At 35.8% G+C, this 10,772-nt stretch overlaps 1 non-coding gene across 1 annotated transcript; it reads left to right on the forward strand.

Moving 5' to 3' along the window:
• The first annotated feature begins 6,663 nt into the window (after positions 1-6,663).
• On the forward strand, positions 6,664-6,769 carry LOC112504605. The gene has a single exon (XR_003068230.1). It is a non-coding gene; the product is annotated as a small nucleolar RNA R71 (small nucleolar RNA).
• Positions 6,770-10,772: the final 4,003 nt, after the last annotated feature.

Raw genomic sequence — 10,772 nt, forward strand, 5'->3', positions numbered from 1 at the left:
GATTTCTAACTACTTAAGCTCTAAACGCTCTACTCGAGTGATAATAATATTTCTAAAGTGCTATCTAGCTATTAACCTGGTATTTAAATTTCCGGATGTCACATAAGGTATCCAAAATGGTTTGATTACTCAACAAAACCAAAACCTCATTTTACATTTGATAAAACATAACATTAAATTGACCCCTCTGTACTTATTCGACATTTTGACCATCTTAAATTTCGAATTATCTTTTGGGATACAAAGATGGATTAAATTAGACATAGAGTGATTCCCAACGGTATATAATACAACACAAATGGATGAACGGTTGATTTTATATTATTTTAACAAAAATATGCTTGAATCTGCCAGAAATTTCGAACACAACTTTTGAGTTACGAGTGTTTCCTAGAACTTTGAATTTTCCAATCCAAAACGAATCTAATATGTACTAAACTCACAATATAGTTTCTTAGGTATTCAAAGACCATTTCTAACATGTCTAATGGTACCAAGCAATAAAACCCTAAGTTAAACCCTAAACCATGGGTTCTTGACCCATTTAAACCCAAATCACCATGGATTCAACAACAACTCAAATTACACTTATATAATTCATAAAAAGTAAGTTTGGAAACTTACTTGATGTGAGAAATAGAACTCCTTGATAATCTTTCCTGAATTCAAATGCTAGCACAAGGCTAAAGCAAGTTTGAAGACTTCAAATCTTCAATGAAAAGGAACATGTAACCAAAATTAACCTTGATTCCACCAAGAATCACCATTAAACACTCATGGTCTCCTTCTACCTTGTTTTTTTATCGTATGATAGCAGATAAGAGAAGAAAATGAGGGCTTTGACCCTCTTGATTGATTTGTTGGGTAGATTTTGCAACTAAGGCCCAAAAGATTGACCTCACTAATTGATCACTAGCAAAATTAAATTATAATCAAGCCTTGATCGCTTGTACACACCCACTAACTCCGTTAATGTAGGAACAAGTTGTACATTAAGCGATGGAATAAATACTAAAGCCTTACATAACACAATTAAATTTTATGCTTCTATGACTTGTACCTCAAGCTCAATTACTTGTACAATAAAGTCACAAAAAAAATTATTTCCATAATTAAACATTCCCATAACCCACTTAATACAAATAGTCATAACTTAGAGTAAAAAGTAAATTCTCATTGGTCAAAAATACAACAGTAAAAATTAAGTCGTTACAGTTTGCTTCAAGCATGTTGCTGATTGTTAAAATGAGTTCGCAATGAGATAATGTATATGTGGTCGGTTATATAGCACACTTTTAGACTAATGAAATTGACCACAAAGCAAGTATACAATACGGCCCAATATCGTCTTTCCAATTAATAGAGTGATAAAATACCGGATTATCGTCCACGGAGATCGTAGCAAAAGTTTACTGAGAGTCCAATGAAAGAGATGATTTCAGATGATGATTTTGAAAACTTCAGTTTGATATTCAGGTGATTTAATACAGTAAACAGAATATAAAAGGATAGCAAGGGTGTAAGACTTGTGGTGAGACCCAAACACAAATTCAAGTAGACAATGTTGTAGGAATGCTACAGCAAGCAGTGTTTCAAAACTTAGTTCTACCTCTATTTTGAAGGTATTTCTTTCGGACATAACCATTGCATTATATTATAGCTTTCAACCCATACTTCTATGTGGTATCCGGACCAGAGATGGTGACAAGATGGTGTCTTCAAAATATATGGACAAACAAATCTCTTTGTTAAAAATCACTCTTTCGAGTCGATTCCCATATCATTCAAGTTGGTGTGTGTTCTAGATAGTTCATTTCTAAATCTATCGCACTTTGACATTTTTAAAGAGTGACCAACCCGTCAGGAGTTAAGTTTGAAAGACATAAATGACAAGTTTCCTTGTCGGCAACTTTCTCAAGTCTACCTCTTATATCATTCAAGTTGACGTGCGTTCATTGGCTTATTTCTTCTAAGTCCATGGCACTTTAACACTTTCAAAGTGATCAACCCGTCAAGAAATGTACTTGGTTTTTATAAAAACTTGAAAGAAAAACAATAGAACGTCGTTTATGAAAACACTTAGCTACTTTCTTTTGGTTTAAAATTTTGACCTTACCGTCTCACACCCAAGCTATATAAATTTAGCTACTCATAATGAAATGTAAATAACAAGTAAAGTAAATGACGGGAAGTAAAAACATAATTGTAAATTGCGAAAAATAAATGACGGGAAAATAAATGGCAAGAAATTAAATTGCGAAATGAAAATAACAAAATGTAAATGACTAGAAAATGTAAAGAAGCGTAATTTAAAGAACGGAAATTAAAAGACAAGAAATTAAAGATGAAAAGCTAAACAAAAACTTGTATTTCTTCCAATTGTTTCTACAAATCAGCCTTTAGAGAGCTGATTTTAGCCTTGGATGGTATGCTCCAAAGTGAAGCCAAGCACCTCCTTTTATACCCAAAGGAGTCATAAGAAAACAAAAGTTTTACCCAATGGGTAATACCCAAAAAGTACACAAAGAGCATCTAAAGTACTAATTAATACAATAATCTTAATAAAAGTTGTAATCCCAAATTTTTAATCAAATGCCAGCAATCTCCAGCTGTCTTAAACAAAGCACAAAAAGGCAGCAGCTTAATCAATAAGTTCTTCAAAAAGCCGCGCATGTATCATATCGCTGGTGCTCCAATGCTGTAGCATCAAGCTGTTTAAGCATAAACTTCCATTAGCTTCCTTCTTTGAGTACCAACAAGTTAACCACATGATTTAGGTTCATAATAACAAAGATATAAAGAAAGTAATAAAAATGACTCAAAGTAGAGATAAAAGGAAAAGAATCTAACTAATAATAAGTAAAACGGGTGCTTTATATATTGAATTCTCAACATATATCACACCCCCAAACTTAAATAGTTGTTTGTCCCCAAACATCCAAAAGACAAACAAAAAGACTCAATTTGAAAAAAAAAATGCATGACCAAGGCATTAAGTGCCCACCCAATGAGAGGTATACCAATTATGACGTTCATAGCCTTTCATAAGTCCTTGATGAGTCACTCAAAACCAAGTTTTTGTATGAACCGTAAGCTAGCATTACCCTTTTCTTTCTTAAGCTCAAACACAATCACATTTTTAGGATCAATAGGGCTTATAGGTTTACTCTCTTCGGCATTTCTTTTCTCTCATAGCCTTTTTCTTTATATACTCCACATTCAAAAAAAATCAATTTTTGGGCACTTTGTGCTCTTTTGATGGGAGTGTGCACATAGCCCCTATGGGACTTTTGTTGTGCTTTTCCAAAACCTTTCATAATAAGGAGTCAAGTTAGAGCTTTGCTATTTTGTATTGATCTTTTGTCCTGATACAACAATCCTCCCCCAAACTTGAATACGACAATGTTCTCGTTGGAGCTTTGTGGGGTATATGGTGTTTGAAAGGTGCAAGTGGCTATTATGGTCATAGAAAAGAAGGCCTATTTCATTTCCTAATAAAATTTAGATTGTGTGAACAAAATGTTGCCCAAAAAGAGTTTTGCTAGTTCTAGCAAGAACAATATAGCTTGGGTAAATGACAAGTAATGAACAGAATTATTGGGGCTATGATCCCATAAATATCAGTCCTCAAATCAAGAGCTCATGCATAAAAAATAATACTAAAAAGTTATAAAAATTGTCCCCGACTCAGAATAAAAAAATATGGAAGCTAAAGAAAGTGGTTAGAACATGTCTTACTCCGTAGGAGTAGGTGAAGTGGAGCTGCTATCCTTCATTCTTTTGCATTCCTCCCTCAGCCTTGCATTCTCTCCAAACAGCCTTGCATTCTCCTCCTTGAGAGCCTTTATTTTCTTGCCCAACTTCTTGATTTGAGCACTTGACTTAGCCTCCAAATCAGTCTTTATCACTTTAATGTCACCTCTGGTCTTCTTCTCTGTTGCCTTCATTCTCTCAGCTAGCTCAACCTTCAACATATCAATCTTCTCAAGGAATTCATTCCTCTGTTCCAATAAGTTGTCCATAAGGCTGCTGTTTTGGGCCAGCAGATTCTGCATCTTCTTTGTCATCCCATCCTGCTCCTTCTCTTTCTCACCTGTTATGAAACTCAACAAAAGTAACAACCTTTCCACATAAGTGGAGCTGTCAGAAGTAATCGATGATAAATAATTTCTAGTAAAGCTTATCCAAACATTCTCATAAGGGGACAAATTGGCAGCCTTAAAGGTTTTCAACATGAAATGAGTGTAAGGCTCCCAATCAGTCTCAGACATTCCAGGGAAAGTCATGATCTCAACCAAATATGACTCAGAGACCGTGTGCAAGAGTGCATCATTCTCAGAACCTATGTGAGATGAGAGACCGAATAATTTATTTACGGCTTTGTCAAAAGTAGACGCCTTTCTTTGTGGATCTATGGATGTGAAGTTATTGTCATCTGGGATGATTTTATGTTGACAAAAAGAAGGACTAATCCCCTTTTGTTCGTCAATGATCAATCCCATAGCTTCTGTGTGCAACTTCAACATATCAACCAACTTCTTTTCTTGATGCAATTCTAGGGTAGATGATATGTTGACAGGCAATTTGTCTTCTTCTCCTAAAAAGGCATACTTCAAATGGGATGAGAGTTGTTTCAACTCTAAGTCAGGCAGTGATACAATGGATGGGGTGAAGTCTTTCTGCTCATTATTTTCCAGCAGCTCAAATGTTGCAGCATCCTCTGGGACTATATTATTTATTATTGCCTCTATTTCCTCAACATTCTCTTCTTCTATTTCCTCATCACACTCTTGTTTCAACTTAAGGTTTTCCTGAATTCCTTCTTTATGGCACATCTCCTCTATTTAAGCTATTCTTGAACACTCCTCCAAGTAATCAGGGTACTTTAAAGAGTTAAAAACATTAAATATGACTTTTTGGTCTTGAAGTCTTATGGTCAACTCTCATTTCTAGACATCTATCAGAGTTCTTCCGGTGGCTAGAAATGGTCTCCCTAAAATAATAGGAATGTCCTTGTCTGCCTCAAAGTCTAGTATGATAAAATCTGCGGGAAATATGAACTTATCAACTTGCACTAACACGTCCTCAATCTTTCCCTTAGGATATGCAATGGATTTGTTTGCCAATTAGACTGTAACCGTGGTAGGTCTAGCCTCTCCTATGCCTAAGGTTCTAAAAACAGATAAAGGCATGAGGTTGATATTAGCACCTAAGTCACACAAAGCTTTCCCAATCTCTTTCCCACCTATAGAACAAGCAATAGTGAAACTTCCCGGGTCTTTAAGCTTAGGAGGTATCTTGTTGGTCAGAAGTGCACTACATCCTTCAGTAAGAGCTACGGTTTCAAACTCGGTTAGCTTCTTCTTCTTACTTAAGATGTCCTTGAGGAACATACCATAACTAGGCATTTGCTCGATTACCTCAACAAGTGGTATGTTGATATGCAATTCTTTGAACACATCCAGGATTTTTTTAATATGCAATTCCTCTTTCTGATTCCTCAACCTTTGGGGGTAAGGAACATAAGGAGGAACTTGTTTTATCACATTCTTGCTTGAATGTGTTGAGCAAGATGGGTCTTGAATGCCTTGAGTCTTGCATTTTTTTAAAACATCCTCTGAAAACAGTAAGGGATAGTCTGATCTTGGGGGAATAGAAGTGGTGATCGCAGATGCTTGCTTCTCTAAAGGTTTGACCGGTCTTTCTTTGGCAGGGACCAATGTTGTAGCATCAGTTTTTGACAAACTTGGTGCACTAGCTTTTTGCAACTTTTCAGTCAGATCCTTCCCACTTCTCAGGGTCACTGCTTTCATATGTTCCTTTCCTAAGGCTCTTGGGATTTCTGTGTTACTAGGCAAAGTACTAATGACTCTATTGGTCTGATTGAGTACAAGTTGACTGACTTGGGTTTCCAGATTTCTGATAACAGCACTTTGCTGATTAAAAAGAGATTGATTTTGAGAGTTTTGTTGGGTTATCAAAGCTTGATTTTGAGCTTAAGCATGCACAAATAACCCTTTTATCATTGCTTCCAAAGAAGATGATAAATCARCCTGTGGAGGTGGCTTGTTTTGAAAAGGTGGTTGAGCAGTTTGAAAATTTTGGTGATGATTTTGGGAACTACTCGCATGTTGTTGGGGTTGAAAATTAGAGGTTCCTTGCTACTTAGGTGCGGGTGGATCTAAACATGGACTGTTCTAATAAAAATTCGGGTGTTGTTTCCAACTTGCGTTGTAATTGTTGGTATAAGGACCAGATACATTATGAACAAAGTTTATGGATTCAGAGTTATGAGAACAATGTTCATACAAGTGTTCCCCACCACAGCACACACATTGCACATAGAGGACTGTTGGAACAGGTGTATTAGCAGCTTGCTACACTCCCTGACCAGAATTAAGGTTTTTAAGCATGGTGGCCATGGAAGTGAGCTGAGCTGTTAATGCAGTATATGCATCTACATCATGTATCCCAGCAGTCTTTTTCTGTAATTGAGCACGTGGGTCGGCCCAATGCCTATTGTTTGCTGATATTTTTTCCAGGATTTCATATCCCTCATTATAGGTACTGGCTGTGAAGGCTCCGCCTGCAGTCGCATCGAGCATTTGTTTTTCCATGGGACTGAACCCATTCTAAAACGTCTCGAGTTGAATACAGTACGGAATACCATGGTGTGGGCATTTCCTCAACAGCTCTTTAAACCTTTCCCACGCGTCAGGAACAGCCTCATCATCCAGTTGTTTGAGAAGACAGATCTCATTCCTGGACTTAGTGTTCCTTGTTGGTGGAAAATATTTTTTCAAAACAAATTCCGACATGTTACTCCGTGATGGCACAGAACCCGGTGATAAAGAGTTAAACCATGCTTTTGCCCAATCCCTTAATGGAAATCGAAATAAAGTGAGTCTTAGAGCGTCATTGGACACTCCCAGGATCAGGAAAGCATCAGTGATTTCCATGAAACATTTTAAGTGCGAATGTGGGTCCTCTGAAGGTAATCCGGCAAATTGGCCATTCGTTTGCAACATGTGAAACATTATCGGTTTTAGTTCGAAATGGAGGGCTGTCATATGTGGTCTAACTATCCCGGAATTTAATTGCTCAAAATCCGAAATAGCATAATCCATATTCCTTCCATTTTTAGAATTTGCCAGATTAATGATGTTCGGAGTTTGTGCTCTTGGTTGCTCATTATTTTCTGATTATGTGTCCTCATTACCTATATTATTATCATTATGTGGGTGTCCTTGTGGAAAGTTTGGAAATGGTGGTATTGGTGCAAAAACTGGCGGTTGGTTTCCAAATGCGGCATTTTCGAAATGATTCGGGGAGGTAACGCCATGTTCGGAGGGAGTAGAGCAAAAAATGCTCTTTGAGCCCTCCTCTTATGGTGAAACATTTTCTCAATGTTGGGATCAAATTCGAAAAATTCCCCGCGATGTATCTGTGGCATACACCACTTTCAAAATGACTCAAATGATACTAGAAAAATCAAATCTTTTACTTTACTCAAAAGAAAACTTTTAGCTTGCCAATCCCCGGCACCGGCGCCAAAAACTTGGTTGGTTATATCGCATACCTTTAGACTAATGAAATGGACCACAAAGCAAGTACACAATACAGCCCAATATCGTCTTTCCAAGTAATAGAGTGGTAAAATACCAGATTATTGTTCATGGAGATTGTAGCAAAAGTTTACTGAGAGTCCAATGAAAGAGATGATTTCAGATGATGATTTTGAAAACTTCAGTTTGATATTCAGGTGATTTAATACAGAATATAAAAGGATAGCAAGGGTGTAAGACTTGTGGTAAGACCCAAACACAAATTCCAGTAGCCAATGTTGTAGAAATGCTACAACAAGCAATGTTTCAAAACTTAGTTCCACCATCTATTTTGAAGGTATTCCTTTCAGACTTCACCATTCCACTATATTATAGATTTCAACCCATATTTCTATGTGGTATCCGGACCAGGGATAGTGACAAGATGGTGTCTTCAAAATATATGGATAAACAAATCTTTTTGTTAAAAATCACTCTTTCGAGACGATTCCCATATCATTCAAGTTGGTGTGTGTTCTAGATAGTTCAGTTCTGAATCTATCGCACTTTGACACTTTTAAAGAGTGACCAACCCGTCGGGAGTTAAGTTTGAAAGACATAAATGACAAGTTTCCTTGTCGACAACTTTCTCAAGTCTACCTCTTATATCATTCAAGTTGACGTGCATTCAATGGTTTATTTCCAAGTCCATGGCACTTTAACACTTTCAAAGTGATCAACCCATCAAGAAGTGTACTTGGTTTTTATAAAAACTCGAATGAAACAATAGAACGTCGTTTATGAAAACACTTAGCTACTTTATTTTGGTTTGAAAATCTCACCATACCGTCTCACACCCAAGCTATATAAATTTAGCTACTCATAACGGAATGTAAATAACAAGTAAAGTAAATAATGGGAAGTAAAGACATAAATGTAAATTGCGGAAAATAAATGACGGGAAATTAATTGACAAGAAAGTAAATTGCGGAATGTAAATAACGAAATGTAAATGACTAGAAAATGTAAAGAAACGTAATGTAAAGAACGGAAATTAAAGATGAAAAGCTAAACAAAAACTTGTATTTCTTCCAATTGTTTTCTACAAATCAGCCTTTAGAGAGCTGATTTTAGCCTTAGATGGTATGCTCCAAAGTGAAGCCATTCACCTCCTTTTATACCCAAAGGAGTCACAAGAAAACAAAAGTTTTATCCAATGGGTAGTACCCAAAAAGTACACAAAGAGCATCTAAAGTACAAGTTAATACAATAATCTTAATAAAAGTTGTAATCTCAGATTTTTAATCAAATGCCAGCAATCTCCAGCTGTCTTCCACAAAGCACAAAAAGGAAGCAGCTTAATCAATAAGTTCTTCAAAAAGCCGCGCATATATCAGTTCGTTGCTGCTCCAATGTTGTAGCATCAAGCTGTTTAAGCATAAACTTCCATTAGCTTCCTTCTTTAAGTACCAACAAGTTAACCACATGATTTAGCTTCATAATAACAAAGATATAAAGAAAGTAATAAAAATGACTCAAAGTAGGGATAAAAGGAAAATAATATAACTAATAATAAATAAAACGGGTGCTTTATATATTGAATTCTCAACATATATCAATATATTTATCTATATCATGTATAATACTAATTAAAAGTATTATACTTACAATTATAGCATTGTGCATGAATGACCTTCGAGGTGATGCTTTGTTTCTGAATCGTTCTTCATGGTTTACTAATGCCGCTAATTGTCGATAATATTACTATATATTTATATTCTAGCACAAAGTGATTCTATGGTGCCCCTCAAAGCATCAACACCTGTGGTGGTCTTGAATACTGGTTTACTGCAATATGTTTTCATATTAGTTATTTCAGATTATATTTTGTAAGTTATGCACGTTTAATACATAAGATTTAAAAGTAGTGGTACATACCAGATTGAATCTACGACAACATTTATCCAGTAACATTTTTTTTTTTGACGTTGTCTCTAACTTATCGATATCTATGCATCTCTTAACATAGGCGATCTGAATGGTCCCCTAATTTCACATCCCTCTTTTTTGTCCTCGATACATCACATATGGATTTTGGGTTTGGTGAAAACAATGGTTTTTTCATAGGAGGAATAGATGATATTGGTTGGGACTCTAAAGCTTCTTATCAGTTGACATTACCTAAAGCAAACTTTGGTATTTCAATTGGCTTGAGTTTGTGTTTCTTAGCATAATCCATGAAAGAATCATCAAGGCATAAGCCATGAAAGAATCATCAATTTCCATATGTGGTCTGGGGATTTTCCAAATAGGTGAATATTTAAGTGGTACACCTGGTACAAGTTGCATTCCAGCAGTTGAAATTGGTCTTTGATCCAAATCTGTTGTCTTTTTATTTTGTTGTTTCTTTGATCTCTTGATCCTATTGAGCATTTCAAACTCCTGATTTTGGTTTTGATCATAATCAACACCCCCCCCCCCTTTAGAACTGTTAGGTTGGCTGACAAGGTTCATAGATCCTTATCCAGTGTCTTGAAGTCTATATCTAATGGGAAATCTAAAATAGCCTTTTTCAAGTGTCATTCTTGCACTTTGTTTTTGGACTACTATCGAATTTAGCTTTGCCTGGATATGATCCTTGTAATCTTGTATATGTTAAATAATATGTACACAGGTCAAATTGTATCTGAATGGAGCATAAACAGAGAAAACCACAATGTATAGAAAATATATAGCATATTGTATAAGTCAATTATAACCCAAATTCCGAACAAAATATACCCCATGTGTAAGCATTTTCTACCATAATGTATCATAGCGTGTTACTCAAAGAATGACAATATACCCCATATGTGAGTAATCGTTATATATGGGGGTTTCATGTGAGACCTTACACATTGTGATAATCGTGAGGACCAATATAAACAACTATTTGGTTTAAATTCCAGAGTTTTCGTGAGTTATTAATAACCTTATCACTACTAGTCGAACACCAAGTTCACACTAGTTCAATTTATTTGTATTTTGGGCTTCATAAGTTTAGTTGATTTTCAGCTAGGGAACGCCCTCATTTAATATGTTAAATTGAATGTGCATCTTTTGAACAAAAATAATGTCTACAAATCATGATACAAAATAGATAGGAGGTTACATTGATTGTGAACCTGGTGAACACTCGCACTCAGTTTGTTTTTACCCACCTCCAATTCCAAACCCTACCTTTTCATC

This window comes from Cynara cardunculus, unplaced genomic scaffold, assembly GCF_001531365.2.
Source record: "Cynara cardunculus var. scolymus isolate 2C unplaced genomic scaffold, CcrdV1 Un_Scaffold_6179, whole genome shotgun sequence".
Lineage (NCBI taxonomy): Eukaryota > Viridiplantae > Streptophyta > Magnoliopsida > Asterales > Asteraceae > Cynara > Cynara cardunculus.